This window comes from Euprymna scolopes, chromosome 44 (genome assembly GCF_053919585.1).
Source record: "Euprymna scolopes isolate OS-2025 chromosome 44, ASM5391958v1, whole genome shotgun sequence".
NCBI lineage: Eukaryota > Metazoa > Mollusca > Cephalopoda > Sepiida > Sepiolidae > Euprymna > Euprymna scolopes.
In genome coordinates, this window is record NC_136525.1 from 11,865,449 (window position 1) to 11,891,571 (window position 26,123).

At 33.9% G+C, this 26,123-nt stretch overlaps 1 protein-coding gene across 3 annotated transcripts in view; it reads right to left on the minus strand.

Annotated features, from left to right (window-relative positions):
• Positions 1-26,123, minus strand: part of LOC145268690 (uncharacterized) — a 307,214-nt gene that overhangs the window by 58,387 nt on the left and 222,704 nt on the right. The window contains exons 1-2 of one of the 3 annotated variants that reach the window (XM_080124202.1): positions 17,576-17,611; positions 14,038-14,249 (exon numbers count right to left, since the gene is read on the minus strand). The exons of 1 other annotated variant lie outside the window; for it this stretch is intronic. The gene's annotated coding sequence lies outside the window, so the exon portion shown is untranslated. Of the gene's footprint in view, positions 1-14,037; positions 14,250-17,575; positions 17,612-26,123 lie in introns of those variants that run through there. One more of the 3 variants, XM_080124204.1, reaches the window with a different exon arrangement.

Genomic DNA, 26,123 nt, shown 5'->3' on the forward strand with positions numbered 1-26,123 from the left:
AATGTATAACATATGACACGTTTTACAGTGTGCTCCTCTATTTTACCGACCTTTGTGCTATGTCTCCAAGCCGCGCATGCGTGATCCCCCTCTTGTGCTGCATGTGAGATGACGCCACAAAAAATAGTGAAGAAATGATGAATGTGAGAAGTGTGAAGGGCCAACGTCGCCTTCACATTTTCGCCAAGTTTCAGAAAAATCTAATGGATTGGGCAAAAGTCAAGGGGTAAAAAGTGTAATTTTTTTTCGCAATTTTGGGGGCATTTGTGACCTTTTGAGCTTCTGGGAACGCCGAATCCAAGTGAAAATGGACAAACGATGCGGTTTTATGCTTTAAGACGTGTATATTTGAATTCAGCACCATGGAAAACCACTATATATATATATATATATGTCAAATTTTTGAGTAATATGAAAAAAGAGCTCCAAAAAGGCATTTTTTTAGCCCTAAAAGTCCCAGAGGGATGCGAACTAGAATTTTGCCAGGGTCACTTGTTTACTGTTCAAATGTTATGTCAGCTATGTTACGAGGTGCCTTCAATAAGTTTCCAGACTTTTTTCGTATAGCACACATGAAACTATAGACCCCTTCGAAGTAATCTCCCCCGGCTGCAATGCACTTGTACTGTTCCAACAACTTCTGGAAGGCCACATGGAAATCCTCTTGTGTTATCGTATCACTGACCCTCATCACAACCTCTTTCATCTCCTCAATTGTCTCATAACGACAGCCTCTGAGGTTTTCCTTTCGGCTTAGGGAATAACAAAAAGTTATAAGGGGCAAGGTTTGGACTATAGGGAGGGTGACGAACTGTTGTAATGCCCATGACAACGTATTCCTTTCTGATCTTCTCTGAGCACCCTTGAGACTAATTTCACACAAACTTCGCGCAAATCTTCAGTTCTTCGCAAATAATTGTGTGTACAGTTCCCACACTGACATCAAACTGTGCAATTATTGTCTCTATAGACACAATCGTCGTTATCTATGAAACTCTTGTGTTCTGGCTTTCTTACTCCCCCCACACTTCTCCTCATCCCTCACTGACCCCATGCCTTTCTTGAATCTGTTATGCTACTAAAACACAAACACTCGATCTGTGCAAGATGGTCCAAAAGCAGTTTGAAGCATCCTATACGTTTCTGTGGCATTTTTCCAAGTTTAAAACACGATTTCATTGCATATCATCGTTCTAAAGTGTCCTCGTGTTGACATTGCGTTCTTTTGAAAATCACAATCAGGCTTTAGTAGGGTGTATTCCAATTCTTGCTGTAAATGCTTCTTTGTACGTGAAATCATAAAAATTTGTCAGTCATCTCATAAGATGTATAACAATAACATACTGATCTTTCAAGAGTCTACGACAATTTTAAATGCCTGTACAAAAAAGTCTCCAAACTTATTGAAGGCACCTCGTGATATAGGGCGCATAGAGTAGCGATTGTCAGCGTTTACAAAGAGAGGGAGCAATCAAGTCACGTTATAAGGCAAAACAGTAAGTGAACGTTTTTAGTATTTCGCTAACACTCTTTAGACAAACATGTTTACGTAAACATCTTTAATGTGGATGAAATGTTAGCTAATTATCTAGGATCGGCTCAGATTGTTATCATCAACTGTAGATTAATGCTTTCGGCCATTTCCGCAAGAGAGAAGGGTAACTTAATGCGTATATACTTAGGATATATATATATATATATATATATATATATATATATATATATATATATATATATATATATATATATATATATGCACACTGCTATCTGCCATTAGCGTATAAAGCGACGCTCTTTGTGTAAACAAATCGAGCGGAGGCATTTGGACGAAGTCAAAACTAAAACATCGTTGAATTCATTACCCACACAGCAACAGCCGTATAGCGTAATGGTGAGAAGCCTTGACTGTCATTTGGGTGGTCAGGGTTCGATCCTGGCCGCACTGATGAGCTGTGAAACAGCGAAACAGTACTGTACGTGGATGAGTATCTTTCCAGATGATCGCCGTCACATGACTCTGCACTTCCGCCGCAGCTTTGCACATCTTGAAGCAGATGTTACATACAAAATAAGCAATTTCCATCGAGTTGACTTCCTCTGGAGGTTGAAGGGCATTCCTATGAATAATCACGTGTCTTCTCAAACCAGCAGTAGACTTGCAAACTTTGCTGCATGTTAAACAGATCGTTTGGTTCGGACTAACAGGTGCAAAGTTGACCTGGACAGGAGTTTTGTGCAACTTAAGGTGGTTGACGTAGCCAGCTTTTGACAAAAGCACTCGTTCACAAGTGTCACATTTCCAGCTCTGTGTGTCATGGTTAAGACCGCCAATTAAACCTTTGCGAAGCTCTCGCTTCAGATTGCTGTGCGCCTGCTTTCTTTTCTCTAGAGCATCACTACTTTCACGTTCAAGCTTTCGCCACTTCAGCATTTGCAGAGTAAGTTCTTCCCATGTCGATGTCGATTTGTAAAACTTTCAAATTATTATTTGTAGAGTCCCTGAACTTCTTCCTAGGCTTTTGTTGAGGACGCTTGCCATTTTCCAGCTCCCCATAAAAAAATTGTTTTGGTAGCCTACAATCTTTCATTCGAACCAAGTGGCCCACCCAACGCATGTGAGATCTGATTACAAAGGTCTCAACACTAGAGCGACATGCTCTCACAAGGACTTCAGTATCGGGTACTTGTGCTTGCCACTTGATGTTTAAGATACGTCTCAAGCATTTTTGGTGAAATCGTTCATGCCATTAAATGTGCCTTTGATGCAATGTCGATGTCTCCGATGAATACAACAGTGTGGTTACACACACACACACACACACACACACACACACACACACACACACACACTCTAACGGGAAAAGGTTCGCCCGGCTTTGACCAGGCGTAAAATACGCTTAAATATGATATTCTAATTTTTCTAGATTTTGTATATATTATTATAGAATCATGATTTAAAAAGTAAAAATAAAAAGTATTTGGGTGCCATCAGCTGGGATCGAAACCGAAAGCAAAACTGTAGCGTTAAAAGAAAAAAAAAACCCGAGGCTCTGTCGTGCTTGGGAAGGATTTTAATTGCCGTTTTCCGTCAAGACAACATCAAACATGGTCCAGATATGTTTCCCGATTTGCCAGATGTTGAAACTCCAAAAACACCCGTTTAGCTGAACACATTATTAATAATCCCCCCTCTTTATCTATGCCTAAACCTAAACGTAGGTTCCATGAACAAAGATTCTTTCTTAGAACTGCACGCCTGTGGAATTGTCTTCCGTTTTCCTGCTTTCCAGCTGACTACAATATGGTTGATTTCAAGTCTAACGTAAACAAGTTATTGATGAGCCGTTCGACTTGTTAACAAATTTACCAAATTCCCATTTACTAACGATTACTATATTGTCCAATTTCTACTGTACACTCTTTAACTATTATCCTCGAGTGGCCTCTTTGCCTTGATAAGTGGTGATGCCTATGTAAAAAAAAAAGAAGAAAAGTGTTATTCTTCTTTTGTGTCGTAAAGGTATTTAGGTATACTAGCAGGAGCTGTGGAAATTACACAGCCGCATCTTTCATATGTAATATATTGCTGCCGGGCTTTCTCTGGACATGCAGCGTGAATGAAGACCCCACCATATTATTGTAACCCTTTTGTGAAAAACTCTAAAAGTATTTATCTAAGTAATCTGACTAATGTACCTATTTACAATGCCTCCCCACAAGACAGAGTTAGATACCAGGGTCGTTTTTTAACGTGGAGAAAAGGTACAAAAATAAAAATTGTCTCAGTCGTGAAGGATTTCTCCTCCACTGAGAGAGAACGAGAAATGGAAGTGCCGCATCTGAAGAACAGATGCTACACTAATGTAGTATCAGAATATATCTGGTTATTACGGTTTATCGGTCCTGGATATAACCTTGAACTATATCCGATGGTGAAGCCCCAGCTTGCGGGCTTTGGGGAGTGTAAAGAGACCCTTTAATTGCTATTGCTCCCAGGTCCACTCTGATCCGGAGTGGTAGTACCTGTTAGGGTCCCAACTAAGGGTTAAATAGAAACCGACTTGAAAAAAAAAATTCTATTAAAACTTTTTCTTCAAAATCACTGGATTCGACATTAAATAACCTGAAAAGGGTTGATATGCCGTAAAACAAAAACAACCAAGTTTTCAGGTTATTTAATGCCGAATCCAGTGATTATGAAGAAAAAATTTATCTCTAATATCTTGATAAGAGTCTGTGACATAGTTCCATTGTATAGACACCCGGCGCGAACGGAAATCCCATGATATCATTATACCATCTTTAGACAGAACAAATACTACCCTTGAATTTTAGCCAGAAGACCGAGAAGTTATACTTTAGTTTCATGTACGGCATAAGAGCGACATCATTACGTTTTTATACAATTAGTCTTTTTTTTTTCATTGCGTCTTCGGTGATCGGGAGATCCTATTTATTAAAAAGGGGGATCGATGGTGATAAAATACTATGAGCATTAAATTAGCGTGTCTATATACGGATTTAATGTTCGTAGTATCCTCCTTTTTAATAAATAGGATCTCCCGATCAAATAATTTATAATCTGGAAACCGTGGCACACGTACGTATGCTAGAGGTACCACGGTGTTAATATAGACCAGTAGAACTCGTAAAAATTCTAGGGTAATTGAAAACTTTTAAAGTGCATTACAGATAAAATTATCACCGAAGTTAAGCAACATTGAACCTGGTCAGTATTAAATGGGTGACCATTGTGGATTTTCAGGTGCTTTACGTGCTCTCCGCTTATCTCGGCATTGCTTCCAGTCGTCCTGATCTTCTCCTTGCCATTTGACTCAAACAGTGCCGATTCAGGAGAGGTATGGTTGGGGATTGCGCAACCCTTGCCTCACAATTACACACGCTACTGCCCCTACAGGGGGTATCCTTTGTCTTTCAAGACTGATTAAAAAATGAAATAAAACAAATAATAACGAATTTAAAACATTTTTTTTTGGCAAATTCTTTTTTTTTTTTTTACCCTTTAAAGCTAAAAAGAATTGATTTCAAAAAGTTGGAGTTTTTTTTTTTCAATAAAAATTCAACACACAACACATAGTTTTTTTTTTCTGAATATTTTTTAAATATAAATTATAAAGGAACAAATGGCAATTTACTTCCACATTTTTTAAAAATTTTAAAAAGAAACTACCATAAAAATATTACAGTCACTTCTCAACATGGCTTTTTTTTTTAAATTATAAAATAAAATAGCCAATTTGAAACGATAAACAGACAGCCATTTTTTTTTTGGGGGGGGGGAAATTTTAATGATTTTTGACTGATAAAGAGTGACTATAAGGGGAGGTAATTCGTTTCTCATTAATTAATGTTTTCAATGACGATGTTTTTTTTTTGTTTTTTTTTTGTAACACTAAACGTCCGGATTATTGTTCCGTCATGATCTGTATGTAAACGTACATATACATACAACAAATTTTAGCTAGACGGTCATAGATACACATATATACACATACGTATATACACCCTAACCAGCAGACGATAATAGAAATGATAATGAATATATACATGATTTGCATCTTCAGTCATATTATATACACCCACAATATAACAATATAGACCCCAGCTATGGAGCATTTTAGTATTCGTTGAAATCGCCTCACATATTTATTAACTACCCCCCCCCCAAAGGAGCACTATGAAATGGAAAAAATAAATAACTATTGCCTTAGTCTAGAAAGACTTCTTCGCTGACAAAGGACAAAATAATGACGTTTCTGAATCTTTGAGATGAGAATTGGTTATTCGTATTATTTGGATCCATCGGACTACTGTTCTCATCTTTGAGTTTAAGAGAAACCCTCCACCGAAACAACTACCCAGAGAGCATGACATCAGCTGCAAGAAATCTGGACAAGACACAAAAGGACGCCACTCAGAATCTCACCACAGTTTGTGTACCATATATAAAGGATTTCTCTGAAAAAAACTTCAATGAATATGAAATCCATATGACATCAGAACAATATTCAGGAGTGATTCAACTCTCCGGAAACAACTTGTGAGAGTTAAGCTCCCTACAGAAAAAAAATCATGACTGTGTATATGAAATCCCATGTAAATGTGAAAAACTATACAAAGGTGAGACGTGTCGTCCACCAAAAGTATGGTTAGAAGAACATCGAAAAGCCGTAGTACGTGGAGAGATTGAAAAATCAGATATAGCTGACCATATCTGAAAGGAATAGGGAAAATGTCTATTATGGGACGAAGTAAAAAAAAATTTTAGATAGAGAACAAGTGCGGAGAGTAAGACGACTGAAAGAAGCAGCACATATGCTGGGAATAACCAATTTACTAAAGAGACCTAGTATAGAATTTAATACGATATGGGAACAATATTAACAAAAGATAATATATGCAAGTAATAAGTAGAAACATTAATATCTATATATCTATATATCTATATCTATATATATATATATATCTATATATATATATATATATATATATATATATATATATATGCAGAGACATAAACATTACTATCGTTTAAAAAATCAAAACAAAAACCACTTAAACAGATGAACGATAAAAACGAAGCAGTAAATTGTCTATGGCAAAATAGCGCAGTGGATTAGAGCGCTGGACTGAAATACATAAGGTCCAAGGTTCGAATCCTGTCAACAATAAAGCTACGCTGAAGAGGAGTAGGGCTACGAAACACGCGTGTCCGTAGATTACTGTTTTTAAAATAATAAATAAATAATACGTCCAAATAAAATTGAGCGACTTTCTAAGAAAAACACCGGTTCTCTGAGGTGGAGACATAAACATTACTATCGTTTAAAAAATCAAAACAAAAACCACCTATATAATATATATATATATATATATAAATGTGATTCTTGGTTCGTTCAAAGTGAATAAAACCATATTTCTACGTTACTAATTTAATTGAAATTTTCAGAAAATTTATCTATAAAGTCAAGGAATGTTTGCATGTTATTAAAATAAATTAAGATCGTAAATTATAAAAAATATATTAAATAAAATAAAAATATTTTTCGTAACTGCGAGACTGTCCGCCATTTCATTTCCGGTAGAAATGAGCCTTTCACGTGCACCACACGTTGACGACTTTTGAATTACAACATTTAACTATCTATTTAATAGATGGGTAAAAAAATCTCTATTTTTTAAATTATATATATATATATATATATATATATATATTTCTTTTTGTACTTTAACCTTACAATTGAATAAAAAAATATATCATAAAACCTTAATTAAACATGGAAATACGATTTAAAAAATAGCGCGGATCGGTAAGTGCACTAGCACCATTTGTTTATCTTAATTTTTTATTTTTAAAAGCTTTCCTGGCGAAGCCTACCTAAAATAGATTTGTCTAATTCTTAATTTCTTATGTTATTGAAGAAAAAAAAGAAGGTAAATATGAAGAATTACTCCACCCTCGAAAATTCCTTTAAAATTACCACTCTTATAGGTTTTCGGGGTCGCTAAAAACGAAACTAACGTTTATAATTAAGGCAAACGAGTAGTTTCCAAGATATGAAGAAATGTTAGTTTAAAAAGTGGAGGATCACTTTTCCATAATAATTTAACGTAAAATGATCACCCACTTTGTGGCTACGATTTTTTTTTGGGGGGGAGGGCTTTCTTTCTACTCTTGGAAAATCCTTTAAAATTACCTGTTTAAATTGGTTGGAGGGGCGGGGGGTGTTTTGGCGCCCCCCCCCACACACAGAAAAATGCCCCTCTCTCAGGTGGCCAGAAAGTGGGTGCTCATTCTAAGTTAAATTTAGATTGAAAAGTGATCACCCACTTTTCGAAAAAAGTAATTTCTTCATATCATGAAAACTTTCTTTTTGCGACGGAAACGGTTTGCAGATTCGTTTTTAGCACACTGAAATCTACAATAAAATATTTCGTTATATACGAACATGAGACGGGCCTTAAAGTAAAATAATACTGGATTTTTGGGGCAGATTTGCCGTTTAGTTGTATAATATCCTCAAATCAGGTAATCACTAAAAGGGACTCTTAAAAGTCGTCACCTGTATCGAGCAAAAGTTTAAAACCACTGATTATATGTCAGCCTACGTCACAGTAACATATATTGAGTGAGTTCCTAACAGTATTTTGTATAGTTTTTTTTTAGTTTAAACTCATTTTCCCAAAATTTCCCAAAACTTAACGTGTTCGATGCAGTCTGCTGCCATTTGTATTTTTTTTTCAAATATACCGATAAACATTGCATGTTTTTGAACCGATTAAACATTATACATTACATAAAAACACTACAATCTTATCCAGTTAGGTAGAACATTTACTTTTCTCGCTTTTGATAACATTTATTTGTTATCTATATATTTTTTTGACAACTTATTTGTATCTGTGTTTAGTAATACAAACCCTTTTCATTTAATGTAACGTTTAGTTGGCTCGAAAAAAATGTTTATCGGTGTATTTGAAGGATACGAATGGTGGCGGACACTGTTGATTACGTTAAGTTTGAGAAAGTGAGTTAAAACTAAAAAAAAACTATACAAAATACTGTCACAAACCCACCGATTATGTCAGCCTATGCCGTGGTAACATATATTCGGTGGGTTTTTGATACTGTATTGTATAATTTTTAGTTTTCAACTTACTTTCCCAAACCTAACGTATTCAACAGTCTGTAACCATTTCTGTTTTTCCAGCTGATTAAACATTTTACATTACATAAAAACACTAAACAATTATCCAGTTAGGTAGAAACGTAACTTACCTTACCTTTGTTTTCATTTATTTGTTTTTGGACAACTTTTTCGAATCTGTGTATAGTACCCCCCCCCCCCAATCACTAAAATATTAAGTACTAACTCGCATTTTTGTATACCGAAAACAAAAACAAAAAAAAAACATTTAGCGTTTCAACATTTTTGCTACGTTCAGCTTTATCCACTGATTGTTGGTCGAGCCCAAGCCATGATTGACGGTAATCCCGAGGATCAGGATCGAATTCTGCAAGAGTACCATTTCTTTTCATTTTCGCCATTTTTTTTTTTTTACTTTTTGGAGTGGATTACTGTACTAAGAATATAAGAAACAGTTTTCTCTTTTATTAGAATTTTCCATTACACCAAATTGAGCCACAGCAACGCGTGGCAGGGTACAGCAGTATATATATATATATATATATATATATATATATATATATATATATATATATATATATATATATATACTGTATAAGGAAAATCAAGACTTCCAAAAAGGTGTTGATAGCAATAAAAAGTGTATTTTATTTTACGTTACAATTGTTTCCATGCCAGAACGACAATTTCAAACATAGCGGGAGGAGTTGAACCAACTCTCTTCGAAGGAAGAAGCGTCTAGGGAATATCAAATTCAAACGCGAACTCCAGTTGCTCGTATATTCTGGTCAGGGTAGATAACGACGTTAGATATTTGCAGTCTTACAGGTACGTATCGACGTCCTCCTACGTACAATACGTCACCCATCGTATACTGACCAGGATCAATGTTGCTTAACTTCGGTAGTTTAACGACAATCGGTGTGTCACTATGATTATGCCGTGTATATATATATATATATATATATATATATATATATATATATATATATATATATATATATATATATATATATATATATATATATATATATATTAAATTGTAATTCAATGAATTTCAAAAAACTCTCATTGAAATGAAATGAAGTGGTTGAGTTTCATATCAAAGAATTTTTATTATTCTAAGCAAGACAAAGAATGTTTTAGAAAGTTTATCTCCTTAACCTATAGGGTTTCGATGTCTACCATCTCATCAGAGGAGTGAAAATATTAGCAAATAGTTATAAAGGTATGCACCCTATTTGTTAAATTTAAACAAGCACTTGCCCGATTCGGATATATACACAGCTATGCGGATTACCCAGGATATAACTTGGAAACTATTACCAAACGGATGTAAAGAACATATAATATGGATTTTACCAAACAAGTTGGATCAACAAAAACAGTCATATCCTTTTTCTACAAATACTCCTGCCACAGAACTTCTGATAAATATAATGTTTTCACTTTGACTTTCCATGTCTCACTGACTTTAGCAAATAGGGTGCATACCTTTATAACTATTTGCTAATATTTTCACTCCTCTGATGAGATGGTAGACATCGAAACCCTATAGGTTAAGGAGATAAACTTTCTAAAACATTCTTTGTCTTGCTTAGAATAATAAAAATTCTTTGATATGAAACTCAACCACTTCATTTCATTTCAATGAGAGTTTTTTGAAATTCATTGAATTACAATTTAATTTATTTGCTCTATCTTGAATATCGAGCAATTCTCGTTTAGATGGGATAACTTATAGAATATTACTGCCAGTAATATTTTGTAAACCTACAATCTCACGTTTACATAACCACTGATTGTTAAATAAAAACTACTCCGAAGTATATATATATATATATATATATATATATATATATATATATATATATATATATATATATATATATATATGCGTTTTATTTTTTTACTACCGCATCTTTCTGTTAATTTACACTGTTGTTTATACTCATATCTATGTATAACCATGTCAACATCGAACGAAATTATTGCGCCTATGTACCCACAAATGAACTTAGATTTAAATCTATCCAGACGAATATGTCTATACCAATAATTGTCTGTATAACTGGGTGTGTATGTGTGTGTATGCAGCACGTATACATCCACGTGGGCGTCCGTATGTTCACGGAGTACCGATGTATAAGTGCACGTACCTGTGTATGCGTGTGTGGATGTGAAAGTATATGTACCCGCTGCCTGCCGTCCACATAGTGTGTGAGAGCGTGCAGCTGTGTGTATATATGTCGATGTATGTGTTCACGAGTATTGGTATCTGCATGTGCGCATGCGCTTGCATGTATGCGTGGGGTGCAAGTATGCCTGAATCAATATGCGCATATGAGCCCGTATAATCGCACCCTTGGGGGCAGGGGCGTCGATGTATGTATGTATCTGTATATGAGCGCATCCATGCCAACGCACGCGTAACCAATTTTAGCACCTTAAAGAAAATTTGACGTAAGCGAGAGCAACGCGGGTGTCTACGCATGCAGGCGCACATGTGTGCATATATTTGCACCATAGGGCGGGGATGTATGTGTACATGTGACCGTTTCTTTTAAGTATATATGCGTGCACGTGCGCATGTGTGTACCCGTGCCCGCGTCCGCTAACTAACCCCCTCCAAACAATTAACAACAAAATAAAAACTAAAAATAAATAAACCGAATCATAGCCCCCCCCCGCCTCCAAACATAAGCGAACACCAAACAGGTCAAGACATACTTACCAAGAAATCATCTCACCAAGGAGCCGCATAAAAACTTTAACATTAAGACTCGAATTTTAAAGTAACCCCCTCCACCCACCCCACATATTCCCCTTCCCCTCCATGTATCCCTATGCCCTCAGCCACACAAGAAATAAAGTTCCCAGACCCTCCCCCACAAGTTTCTTAAACCCCAAAACTAAAACATTATCGACATACCAAGCGCCCCGCACCTTCCCCCTTGTTCCCTTCCTCTATTTCTTCAGCCCTCATCGCACCCCCTGATCTCATTCAATCTTTCACTCTCTCATCCCAAAATAGCAAACATTTCTGTAAAAGTCTGAGGAAGCTACAGACGGCCAAAAAAACGGCCAAGTAGCTGAAACAATAATGTAACTTAACAGAAAGATACGGTAATAAAAAATAAAACGCATATCTGCTCTACAACGGTATTGAGCACTTTCTTCAGTTTTTATTAATTACCATTTCCACTAAATATATACATAGGGTGATTCCCCCCCCAAAAAAAAACGGGCCCCAACTCTTATTAGGCCCCGTTTCTTAGTGTTTTGTCCGAATGAAATGAAACTTTGGTCATAACTAGTTTATTATATTCAAAACATCACATCAAAACACTTTGGCCTTTTTTTTTTTCTCCGTTGACTGTAAAATGCTCAGAAAAACAATTGAATGTCTTGTTTTTTTTTTTTGGTCACCCTGTATATATATATATATATATATATATATATATATATATATATATATATATAACAAACTAGACTATCCGTAACCCGCTGGGTCAGTATGTTATATTAGCTATGGAATTAATGTATGAGTGTGACACTTGTGACATAAAGAAAATAGTTTTTCTGACATAACAGAAACATTTCTATGAAAGTATATTGAAATGAAAAAAAATATAGATCTCTATGAGTCGTTCTGTTTATAATTGTTTATTTAAAAAATACAAAAAAACTTACAGCCATTGAATTATAAGTGGTTGGACATACTTATAGGTAAATATGCACTGAACAGATACCATAATACTTAAAGTTAAATTCACATTTTGATTTTAATTAAACGCGAAAAAAAAAAAAACAATTGGGACGCTTAAAACGTACACAGTAAAGCAATACGTTTCATTGTCGCGTTGGTTATTTATTTGTAACGCAAATTAAAAAATACATATTTTCGGGGTTATTTATTTATGTTGGTAGTGTAGAAGAAAATGTATGAATGTTTTTTAAGAAAGGTGTATTAAAAAATGGAGAATAAAATTTAAAAGATGAAAGCGATGGGTAAATCACTGTTGTAAAATGCTCTTATGGTTGTCAATGGGTTAAAGTAGATTTATTTGTAAGAAAATTGCGTTAAAATAACTTAATACGGATGTAAAAAAAGCAGAAAGTGTTAAAAATTGTACATTTCAATAATTTAAACGCGGGGGGGAAAATGATTAGGACGCTGAAAACGTACACAGTAAAACAATACGTTTTATTGTCGCGTTGATTATTTATTTATGTACGCATGCGCAACCGGAAGTCGTAAACTGAATGTTCGATTACAAAAGGTCATTTGAGTTTAATAATTATATATATATATATATATATATATATATATATATATATATATATATATATATATATATAGATAGATAGATAGATACACGTAAATATATAGTAATAATTAGTAATAAATAGTTATATTTACAACTAGAAATAAAAATAGGCTTAAGGCTCCTAAAATTCGTACCAGAATTGTCCGCAGGGGCCCGTGGCACATTGGTTAGAGTACTTAGAAAAATCAATTGTAAAAAATGATATTCTCCTGAAGGTTGAAGGTTCGAAAAATACCATTACGAATTACTAAGGATCTCTATTCAGCCATCGCTGACGGAACAAGGGCATGCTACCCCTGTGAAGTAAATAAAGGGTTCCGCTTGAAATTCTGTCCAAATTCCCGAGTTCGACAGAAACATTCCCGAGTTTGACAAGGTACACCTGAAGAAGGTCAGAGGTTACATCGACCGAAACTTTGTGAAAATCACACTCAAGATGAGAACAGTAGTCCGATGAATCCAAATAATAAGAATAGACAATGTGTAGCACTAGAACAGATACTACACTTCTGACTTAGTCTCTTCTCTATCTATAATTTTTTTCCTTCGTCCCATAATAGTAGACGGTTTCCCTATTCCTTCCAGATATGGTCAGCTACACCTGATCTTTTATCTTAGATTTAGACTCTATAAAATGAGAACGGGAGCATACACTTTTATGTTGGATTTTTCTTCTTACAAGGGGGACATCACTTATTAAGGTCCGAAGGCCACTCGAGGATAACAGTTAATGAGTGTAAAGTGGTCAGTGAGCCAACAGCATAGGAATCCTTAATATAGAAAATTGAGAAGAATGTGATTATGTAAGGGAACGGTTCAACAAGAACTTGTTTACATTGGACTTGTTGTAGTTAGCTGGAAAGCAACACCGTCATATAGAGTTGTAAAAGCGGACAGTTTTAAGCAAAGAAAATGGGAGTTGTGTTTTGATTTAGCCGCAGATAGACTTGAGGAAATTTTTGATAGTTGTCATAGCGAGACGAGTGCTTGTGACTCTTTTGCGGGGGTTGGGGGTATAAATTAAAGGTCAGACTTACCGTTAATGATTAAGTCTTGTCCCTCGTTTTTGTAGTAATATTTTTCTTCCTCTTTTCTTTTGACGCCCGTGAAATGTACGTACTCCAATTGTTTGGGTTTTTTTTGTTTTTTTTTAATTGATTTATCTTTTCTCTCTCATTTTTTTTTAGCAATGGCGTCTAATTAGATGACCCGTCGCAAATGGCCGATCACGACGAGCCTCGTTCTGAACCTGCGGGAGAGACGTGAGAATATGAGAACGTCGCCTATAAAACATTGAAAGGAATATCTGTGAGAATTGTTGGGGAAAGGTTTGACGGTAGAGAGAGAGAGAGAGAGAGAGAGAGAGAGAGAGAGAGAGAGAGAGAGAGAGATTGAGGCAAGAGGAGGGTAAAAAAAATAAAAAAAAAGGAGAAATAATAATAAAAATGAATCATGATGTCACTAAGAAATAATAGGGATCATTAAAAAAAAGAAAAGAAAAGGATGAAAAAGAAAGAAAAGAGAGTAAAAACTAAAGATATTTAATTGCTCCTCTTAACCATGTTAAGCTTTTTCTATGATGATATAGTTGCTTTGTTATTGATATATTCTTTACTAGCTTCGCTTAATAGAGTTTGATATCATATATATATATATATATATATATATATATATATATAACAATAAACAAGTATTATATATATATATATATATATATACATATATATATAATACTTGTTTATTGTTATATAAACATGGTTACATCCTGCTGCTACAAATAGCCACTTGTTTCAATCAAACAACAGATATCATCAGGCAGCGATTTGACTATTCAAAAGTTCAATGAATAATCTATTCATTGAACTTTTGAATAGTCAAGTCGCTGCCTGATGATATCTGTTGTTTGATTGAAACAAGTGGCTATTTGTAGCAGCAGGATGTAACCATGTTTATATAACAATAAACAAGTATTATCATATTATTATAGCTGTTTTTATTGAGCACTATCTAACAACCTCGTTGAATTCATTAGTCCATTACTTTTGAATGAAAAAAACCCGAGTATATATATATATATATATATATATATATATATATATATATATATATATATATATATATATATATATATATATATATATATATAAAAGAGTGTAGCCATCAACAATTGTGTTTGTTTATTTTTTTAGCCTTTTATCATATTTTTATTCTAAAATATTTTTATAACCCGTTTCAAGGTTTGGTTCGCTCTCAGACTCTGAGTCTGAAAAACACATTTAGTATCAGCAGATATAAAAATAACATTTCAAACTCCACTTTAAAGGAAAAAAAAAAACCTTTTTACGAAAATATCTGAAGAGAGCGTTATAAAAATATTTTGAAATAAAAATATGATAAAAGGCTAAAAAAAACACACAATTGTTGATGGCTACACTCTTTTAAATATACATTTTTTCTATCGTTGGAACTACACAACCATCACTTATATATATATATATATATATATATATATATATATATATATATATATATATATATATATATATATTTAGTAATGTGATTGACAATTTAAAATTCAAATTAGAATTAAAAATCTGTTTCATAAAAAGTAACAACAACAAAGTCAATAATTTGTACGATCGTTTCGGAAAGTCACGGATAATAATTTTGACATATAGTTTTTTTTAAACAAAGTCTCCTCATTAGCAAAAGTATTGGGTGTTTTTTTTTAATATATATGTAAAAGACACCATAAATAAACCTCGTATTTTTAAGTAAGGCAAATGTATCTTTTAATTCTTCGCCTTTTGAAAACCGTAATTATCGTCAAAGCATTCGTTTGGATGTTAATTGTAGCTTATAAATGCATAAAATATGCATACACACACACACACACACATATATATATATATATATATATATATATATATATATATATATATATATATATATAAGTGATGGGACGATCTCAATATTTTTTTTCCGATTCTGATACAATTACCGATTCCGTACTAAATTACCGATCCTTATTCTTTATAAATCTATCAATATTTACCCATAAAAGTGTTATTTTGTCCCGATTACCGTAAAAACGCATCTTAAATTTGCCTATATTTACTCAAACATAAAAATACACTTGTGAGGGGGTGATTTTACCACAAGCAGTGGAAGATGTTTCTTAAAACAAAATCAAATAAAAAAGATAATTTAAGGAATCGGTTTTGGCATCGGAAAATATGCTCAACCTTTTCCGATTCCGATACCAATTCCGATACTTCAAAAAGCTCCAATTTTTCCGATTCACGATTCCGATTAATCGTCCCAACACTAATATATATATATATATATATATATATATATATATATATATATATATATATATATATATATTATCCGAACAGAGTAGTGTTTGAATATATGGTTAAATAGCAATTTTAGTCATTTAGAACGGCTTTAAAGCTTCACCGCTCACTCATTTTTCGACCAAATTTCAAACAATTATCACAGTTTATAGATCACTTTCTCAGCTATATTGTGAAAAAACATTTATTCAATTTTCCTTCAGTAAAACAAAAGTTATGGTGTCTAAAATCGTAAAAAAACGTAAGGGTATGAGCGACGTTTTTTTATGACTGGTTTCCATAGCAACCACGTCGCCTCAGTGACTACTGTCGATCCCAATGCACCGCTCTCGCGAAAAGAAAAATAACAAATGAAATAGAGAGAATTGAAAGAATGAAAGGGAGATAATTAGGAGGATTTTATTGAAAGCAGACGAGTGCTGTATATTGTTATTACATACGTGTATGTTATGTTTATGGAAGCAAAAAAAAAAAAGACTGAAATGAAACAAAGAACAAGTGAATTTACTGGAAAAATCGTGGATTACAATAGAAAAAAATGCGAGCATAAAAAGTAATATGGTTAAGCTTAAACATAGAAGAGTAAAGGACTAGTTGTTAAAACTGGAAAAGAAAAGGACAAGATATTCTAGTAAAAAATATAAATTTATAACTAAAAATATTGAAGCATTAAGAATTTTAAAAAAATTCAATTCATAGCATTATATAATCAATACTTAATGCTGCAATATTTTAAGTTATAAATCTATTATATGTTTTTACTAGAATATCTTGTCCTTTTCTTTTCCAGTTTTTACAACTAGTCCTTTACTTTTCCATGTTTAAGCTTAACCATATTACTTTTCATGCTCTCACACACACACACACACACACATATATATATATATATATATATATATATATACTAGAAGGCCCGACGTTGCCCGAGATTGAATGATGATCAACGAATATTTCACATTCCTATATTTTTATTTTCATCGAAATCCGTGAAATCGCCCGGGAGGAAGCTTCACATGACTCCATTGCAGTAACTTAGTCTAAAATATATGTTATTCTACATTGCACTGTAGAGAACCTACTGTTTCTTTTATAAAATTATTTTATATAAACTTCTTTCCAGTTAATGAAAAAAAAACATTAAGAACTTTACGTGCGGGGTTTGAACCTACAGACCACGTCATGCAAAAAAAAAAAAAAAAAACACGCAACTTACCCACAGTAGAATTTTCACGGCCCGTTGTTTTATCGTTGTTGCTAAGTGACGACATGGAAAAATTGTTTTACTGATAATAGATAAATTAAAATAACGGTTTCGATTATCAATTATCGGCAATTATCGGGGGCATTCTAAGACAAAAATTAAATAAGATCATTCCCAGACTTATACACTAAAGTTCTGTAAATTTGAAAGAAAATCTGTTCAGCCGTTTCGGAGTCTATAAGGAACGAACTCACACAGAGACAAAGTTGCATTTATATAACTGCCACACTTCTCAAGCTGATTGCCATGAGGCGGTCAGGTTGAGAAGTGTCCTCACACGGACACGCTTACACATTCTCACGTTTAATAGATAGACAGACTAGCAGTCCGCCTGACGTTGCCCGGACGTAAAATACGCATAAATATTATATTTTAATTCATGTAGAAACTGAGAAATATGCATGCGAGTATTATGTTGTTCGAAACTAAAACCTAAAGATAGTTAGTCAAATACGATAACCATTAGACCAGCGTGACACGATCTTCTTAAGGTGTTTACGAACTGCTTATGCTTAACATAAATAATCTTTAATGTAAACTATTCACGCATGCAAATTCGGGAAACATTTAGCTCCCACGTACCAATTTGTCAATTTTGAGCCCTTAGCAGCTCATTGTTTCAGAAAACGGATTAAAAAGCTTTCTACGTGTCTGACTATCCTGTATACCAAATTTCACGTCTGTAGGTTAAAAATTCGTTGAGAATATAGGTTGAGAAGTGTCCTCACACATATTCTCACTTTTCATATGAGGGAGACAGAGAGAGAGAGAGAGCCAGAGAGCCAGAGAGAGAGAGAGAGAGAGAGAGAGAGAGAGAGAGAGAGAGAGAGAGGGGGCAAATTAAAGACACATGAATTACTGAATAAATAATGACGATATTTACGATTTCTCTCTCCGGGGATTCAATTTCAAACAAAGCCCTACATTAAGATCAAACGCGTTTCATTCAATAAAATTTCACGCTGAATCTAATTACAATAGTCATTTTTTGTTTTGTTTTGTTTTTTTTTTTTGTTTTTTTGTAGACTTTGAACCCACATCAAACATGCAGTAATAAAAAGAACGACAATAGCTGAAACATTGTTAAAAAAAACAAAAAAAAAAAACATCGTCTAAGTGTCCCAATTCACATGAATAATGGCTGGAGCATTTACTGAAGAACCGGGATACTGGGGTTCAATCTTGGGTCGAGTAACATAAAAGACTAAAACAATGGTATTTTAAACCTTCCTTAAACACCAAGCATTATTAAATATGGATCAAGGGTTAGTGGAGTAAAATACAGGATGGAACGATAAAATTGTCGTCCTAAAGAAAATAACATTACAGCTTATTTTAAAGCGTTTATTGAAAAAAATCAATTCAAGTAGCTTTATTATGTAGTAGAGCTGACATCTATTCAATGTAGCCGCCTTCAGCCTCAATCACCGCCTCGATGCGGGTACGGAACTGGAAGCATGGTGTAAATAATTCTCATTACTTTCGATAAACTAATTGGCCACACGCTGTCTTTCATTCTGTCTCAAATATTGTAAATTTTTTTCTTCCATCTATTATGTGTGTGTGTGTGTGTGTGTGTGTGTGTGTGTGTGTGTGTTATGAATATTTTGCGAATAATATCTCCTAAAGTCGGTGCATAACTCCTAGCTTTTAATTTGAACCTATATACACCGGGTGTCCACAAAGTCTGGCTACATTATGTAGCCTGACTTTGTGGAAGCATCCTGTAGATTATGTAGCCAGACGTTGTGGGCACCCTGTGTGTGTATATATATATATATATATATATATATATATATATATATATATATATATATATATATATAGGGTGCCCACAAAGTCTGGGTACATAATCTGCAGGATGCTTCCACAAAGTCTGGCTATATAATGTAGCCAGACTTTGTGGACACCCTATATATATATATATATATATATATATATATATATATATATATATATGCATCACATCAAGGCCAAGAGGCCACTGGAGGATAAGGGTTAAAAAGTGTACAGTAGAAATTGAACACTATAGTAATTGTCAGTAATGGAAATTCGGTAAATTTGCTAACTTATATGAAACGGCTCACCAAAAACTTGTTTACGTTAGACTTTAAGACAACCATATTGTAGTCAGCTGGAAGGCAGGAAACTTTGTTCATGGAATCTACGTTTAGGTTTGGGCACAGATAAAGAGTGGGGGAAATTATTGATAGTATTTTCTGCTAGACGGGTGTTTCTTGTGAAAGCTTGGCGAGGGGGTGAGGTGACCATAGATAGCACTTGCCATGAAAATAACGATAAAGCAGAGACAAACTCGTAAGACCTCTTCTGTGAGAAATATATACGAAATCCTAAAACATCAATACTGGCATACTAAGATAACATGTCGGGGAATTTTAATTTAAATCTCTTTTTATCTTTTTCTTTTTTTTTGGGGGGGGGAGGATGCCTATGAACATTGTCATGGGCGAGAGTGTTTTTTTTTTTTAATTTTTACTTTAAAAGATTTCAATTTACTTTTTTTTTTTGTTCAAGAGAAACAAAACTCTCCAACTGTTTTTTTTTTTCGAAGAATGGACATCTGCCTTTGAAGAGCTCTTTGATGAATTTCCGCTATTCAACGAAACAAATGTAAGACACAATACACACAAACTACTATGAGTGTGAATTAAATACATCTTTTGGTTTCGAAATAATAACCATCGAGATCATATACATTATATATACAAGTTAGAAAAGCATTTCATCCAACGCATGAAAATTGTTAAACAAAATGTTTTTAATATAGGCTTTAAAAATAATGGTACAAGATTCAATTTGAAATTTATTCATCTTCAAAGTGCACTTTTAAAAATTTTACAAAGTAAGATATAAAAATTTAAATTAAATTGAATCAAAATCTTGAGTCCGTACCGAAAATTGACAGAGTTATTGTGTAGGGAAATGTACACAGACAGACAGACACTTTCACTTTCATAGATATATAAATATATAAATAAATATATATATATTTCATATATATAATAAAATATATTCACACACACACACACACACACACACACACACATATATATCTTTATAAATTTAGCCCCAAAAGTCCCAGGGGACGTCAAATCCTGGTGAAAATGAGAAAACGGTGCAGTTTTAGGCCGTAAATTTAAGTTCTGCACCATAAAAAAAAGAAATGACTTAGTCCATCATTTGCCCCACCAATGCAAAACTGCTAAATATACATACACAGAAAATTTTGGACAAATATGATAAAATAGTCCCAAAAATGGAGTGTTTTTATTAGCCCTAAAAGAGCCCCTGGGGTACACCCAAGAATTATCGCGAAGTATAGACAAACAAAATTATATAGAAATCAGTTAGTTGCAATTTTTCAGAAAGTTTTATAAAAATCCAAGGCATCAATTTTTTTAATAAGCACAAAAGTGTCGATTTTAGCCATTTTAACCCGAAAGGCACCACTAGAGGGACAACCAGAGGTTTCCCGGAAAATCCGTTCTGTTAGTTTTTTACTCATATCATGTTTAATGTTTGGGTAAAATTTTTAAAAATTCCAAGACGTAGTTATTAAGAATAGTGCGGACAGACGAACAGACGAACTGACAAACGAACAAGGGCGAATTTACAGGTCCACCTTCCTTTTGTCGGGGGACAAAAAAATACAATAAAAGAGATACTTAGCCTGTATTACCCCCCCCCCGAAAACAACAACAACAACAACAACAAAAAAAAACAAAAAAAAACAAAAAAAAACAAAAAAAACAGTTGTTTTGAAAGGGTTTTTGATAATTGTCCATAAAAGCAGACACTAAGTTTCAAATATCGCGACAGGTCTGTCAATTGAGGTATGGAAGCTCAAAATGGATACAATACTCCCGTTTATTTATATATTTGGGGCAAAATATCAAGATTTTATTTTTTGTTAATATATTTTTTCTAACATATTTACGTTTTTTTTTTTTTAAATGTTTTTTTTTTTATTTTATTTATTTAAACCTGTGCAGTCTATTACGGTCGTCACCGATTTAAAAAAATATTATTATTATAATTAACTATATTTCACGTTTAGTTTTTTTTTACTGCCTTATAATAAAAGTATATAAAAATACGTAAACTGTCTTTATCAATTGATTTTGTGTTTTTAATCGCATAGAAATATCTAAACAGTTTGATAAAATAAACATAGTTGTTGGAAAAAGATACCCGACTAAAAAACACAAAATCAATTGATTAAGAATGTTTTCGTATTTTTATATATTTTTATTAAAAAGTGGGGGGGGGGTAAAAAATAAACGTGAAATATAGTTAACTATAAACATGTTTTTTTTTGTTGTTAATTTGCAACGATCGTAATAAACTGCCCAGATTTACATAAAATATATGTAAATAAAATATATTTTAATATAGTACATTAAAAAAAGAAAACGTAATTATATTAAAAAAAATATATATATTAGCAAAAATATCTTAATATGTTGCCCAAAATTAATAAATTTTGAAGAATAACGGAAGTATTGTATCCATTTTGTGCTCCCATACCTCAATTGCTAGACCAGCCGCCATATTTGAAACTTAGGGCCTGGTTTTATGCACCATTACCTTTTTTTTTTCTTTTTTTTTTCAGAAGGTTAGTTAATAAAGATGAGTCACTCTGGTAGCAGAGACTAATTACTCCTCTTTTTTTTTTTGTTTAAACAACTAACGCTGCTCAATATCTTTTAAATTTCCCTTCCTTTTGTCTGTCTCATGTAACTAAGAAGGCAGACTAGACTCTCTCTCTCTCCTCTGATCTTGAGCACATGGTACAACGGGGAAACGAGTGGTTGGTTACTTTTAATGCATCTAAAACCAAGCTTCTCTCTTTACATCATCAACGTTCTGATCCACATCTGGCATCAAGTGAAATGAATGGCTCGCGTCTTGAGGAGGCCTCAAGTTTTGACAAGCTTCTCGGCTTGACCTTTACTCCTGATCTTAAATGGAACTCGTACATTAAATCCGTTGCCAAGGCCATTGGAAAAATGGTGGGATCCTCCTATCGACCCATTAGATATCTCACTGCTGATGCAATTCTCTATCTATATAAGAGCCAGGTACGTCCAAGGATGGAATACTGTTGCCACATCTGGGCAGGAGCTGCTAGAAAGGACTTCTCCTGCCTTGATATAGTTCAAAATAGACTTCGTAGCCTCGTAGGAGATGTCCTTTTCTCTTCCCTGGAACCTCCATGTGACAGAAGAGATGTTGCGAGGTTGTCTCTGTTGTATCGTTATTTGCATGGTAAGTGTTCGACTGAGCTCCAATCTATGGTTCCCTCCTCGCCAAACTTTCACAAGAAACACTCGTTTAGCTGAAAACACTATTAATTCCCCCGACTCTTTATCTTTGTCTAAACCTAAACGTAGATTCCATGAACTAAGCTACTTTCTTAGAACTGCATGCCTGTGGAATTGTCTTCTGTTTTCCTGCTTTCCAGCTGACTACAATATGGCTGTCTTCAAGTCTAACGTAAAGAAGTTTTTGATGAGCCGTTCCATATAAGTTTACAAATTTACCGAATTTCCATTACTAACCGTTACTATATTGCCCAATTTATACTGTACACTCTTTAACCCTTATCCTCGAGTGGCCTTGATAAGTGGTGATGCCTATGTAAAAAAAATAAGTGAAAATGATATTAAGAAAAGGCTAGAATCGAACCCTGTAAGCAAGTGTTAAAAGATAATGGATAATTGAAATCCTAGGAATGCAGTCGATTGTTAATTCTTTTAGAAATAACTGAATATTATTTATGTCAGAAAAAAGTGATCGTCTATTCTTTTAGAATAACTGGATATTAAATATGTAAAAGAATAGACAATGCGAGTTAAAAATATTGTTTAAAATAGGTTAGATATTAAACAATTAGAATTGGGGATTCTTTGCTTGCCAAAAGTGTGTTTGGACAGACATATGTAAATCCACGTGAAAGTTAGTCACGTTGGGAACCACACTTCTGACGTCATAAACGAAGGAGATTTCTCAATATATTGAATCTGTGGGTTCGAAGTTAGTGAGACAGTCAGTTGAAGGATGAGGTAATCAGAGATCACACACAGTGATAGAGTCAGTTGGAGAATGGGAGCCCCTTAGAGGCGAAGGGTGGAAGAGTAGACCATGTAGTTGTACAAGCTTGAATTCCTGACTTCATCAATCGGCCGACAAATAAATAAAGAAATCACAATTAATAATTTTGTAACTGTGTTGTCCCGTGTCGTCTTTACAACCGAAAAGGTAAATGTGTTTTGTATATTCATCTATAAACGAACTCTTATATCACTCCCCCACTTACAAGTAAGGAGCCTCCTTCATCGTAATAATGAATCTCCCCTCCTCTCTATATGTGTTAAGAACTGTTGCATCATATGTCCCAGTCCGTATTAATAATGTGAAGTCACCAAGCATCATCTTAGTCAATTATATAACATCTCCCTCAGTATTGTCATGACCATCGTTATTCGTGTATACTGATTCCCCGTTATACATGTCCCCAATATGAGCCACCTGCTATTTGACATGGCAAGACTAATGCCGACTTTCAAGGTCGCTCTCTTAAATGTGCAAAAACATACTCACTTATGCAAATTAGAATATTTCGAACAAATTTAAAAGGGTATAAATTTAAAGATTCTTTTAAAATAATGTCATTTTTGACATTCAATTTCATGTAAAAAAACACACATTATTTTGCACCAACCTAATAAATATAGCAAAGACGTCACGTTCTGTTTTTCAGGTTCTTTTCCTCTTTTGCGGTACGGGTTCAAGCCTGCTTGCCTACTGCCACCTTTTTTTTTCTTCTTTTTGGTCAACACACACTTACAAACACCCGGGAAACGCCGGGCACCCAGGCTAGTCCAATATATTTTAAAGTTTCCTTCGTAAAAACTACATGTTCCTCCTTGCATAGGATTTTTTTCATTTATCGAATATCGATACTCGAGCATTCCGATACGTAACCTATCTAAGAACACTACTAGATGTATAAAATACTTTTGTGTGAAATGTCATAAAAATCGGCACAGCCGTTGCAGAGTCTATAGGGAAGGAAATCACACACAGACACACGGACAAAGTTCCTTTTATATAATAGATAGGTAGGTAGGTAGGTAGGTAGGTAGATAGATAGATAGATAGATAGATAGATAGATAGATATTTTTGTAAAGACTGATGCCGACTTTCAAGGTTGCTCTTTATTGTGCAAAAACACACTCACTTATGCAAATTAGAATATCTCCAACAAAGTTAAGGGGTAAAAAACAAATTCTTTAAAAAAAAAAAAGTGAAAGGCTATATAAGTATAAACCTTATATTAAACCTATATTAGGTTGGTGCAAAAATAATGTCGTTTTTCGACGTTCATCTTCATGTCAAAAAACGACATTATTTTTGCACCAACCTAATAAATTTGGTTTTACTGAAAAAGTACTTTCTTCAAAAGGAACACCCAAACGCGTTTCACGTGTTTCTTACGGGTGATTTAGTTTTGACCGTCACTCTTCGAGTTGTTTTTCATTTCGTGAATCACTGATGATTTGTTTGGATTTTTAAAAGCCTTTTAAAAGGCAGTTCCACGGCAATGAAACCATGGGACATCTCTGAAATATGTAATACCTAGTTTTTATATAAATAATCTATATTTTAGCTCTAACATTCGCGATCTATCACTTTATAATTTCTTTTCAACACACCCTGACCCCTATACATATAAGCACAATCAAACAACGTGGAGGTTTCTATAATTTATCGCTATTAATAAGCAAACTCATATTAAAAGAAAATCATTTAATATTAGACACAGGTTAACTTTCTCACACCATAGATAACACCATCTCCAAAACAAATCAATTTTTAATGCAGGCGTATAATTAATCTAATCAATTTTCACCCCAAACAAGGCACAGTGCCACTTTGAAGTAGGCGGCTACTATCGGGAACATAAATTTTTTGAATGATGTTTCGGTAAATCCAGAATGTCCGAATATGTAGACGTCAACCAATGATATTGTTAGGAATAGTAGGAGGGAGAAATTACTATCTGAGTAGTGGTAAGCCGTTAAGAGTATGCGATGTGTAAGTAATTACTAGTCAGTTAATGACGGCTTAGACACAGGAAAGTAGGAACAAGTATAAATGCACGCGGTGTAGAATGGGGTCCTAAGGAGACTTATGGAGGAGGGAGAGAAATTTGAGCTACTTTGTAGGTTATGACGATGATAAAGATGGCACTCCTAGGCATAAATGTAATGTTTTAATATTACGAAAGAATGTGTATGTAATAGCGTTCTATAGTTAAATAAGGTAATGGCTAATAGCGTAAACATAATAAATTTTTTGTGCAACCTGTTGTTGTAAACCTACGGTATTTGGTCTAGGAGGAAACGGCGCCTCTTTTATTATATATAAGATATATATCGGTTAACGTATGCTGTTGCACGTGATAAATGTTTG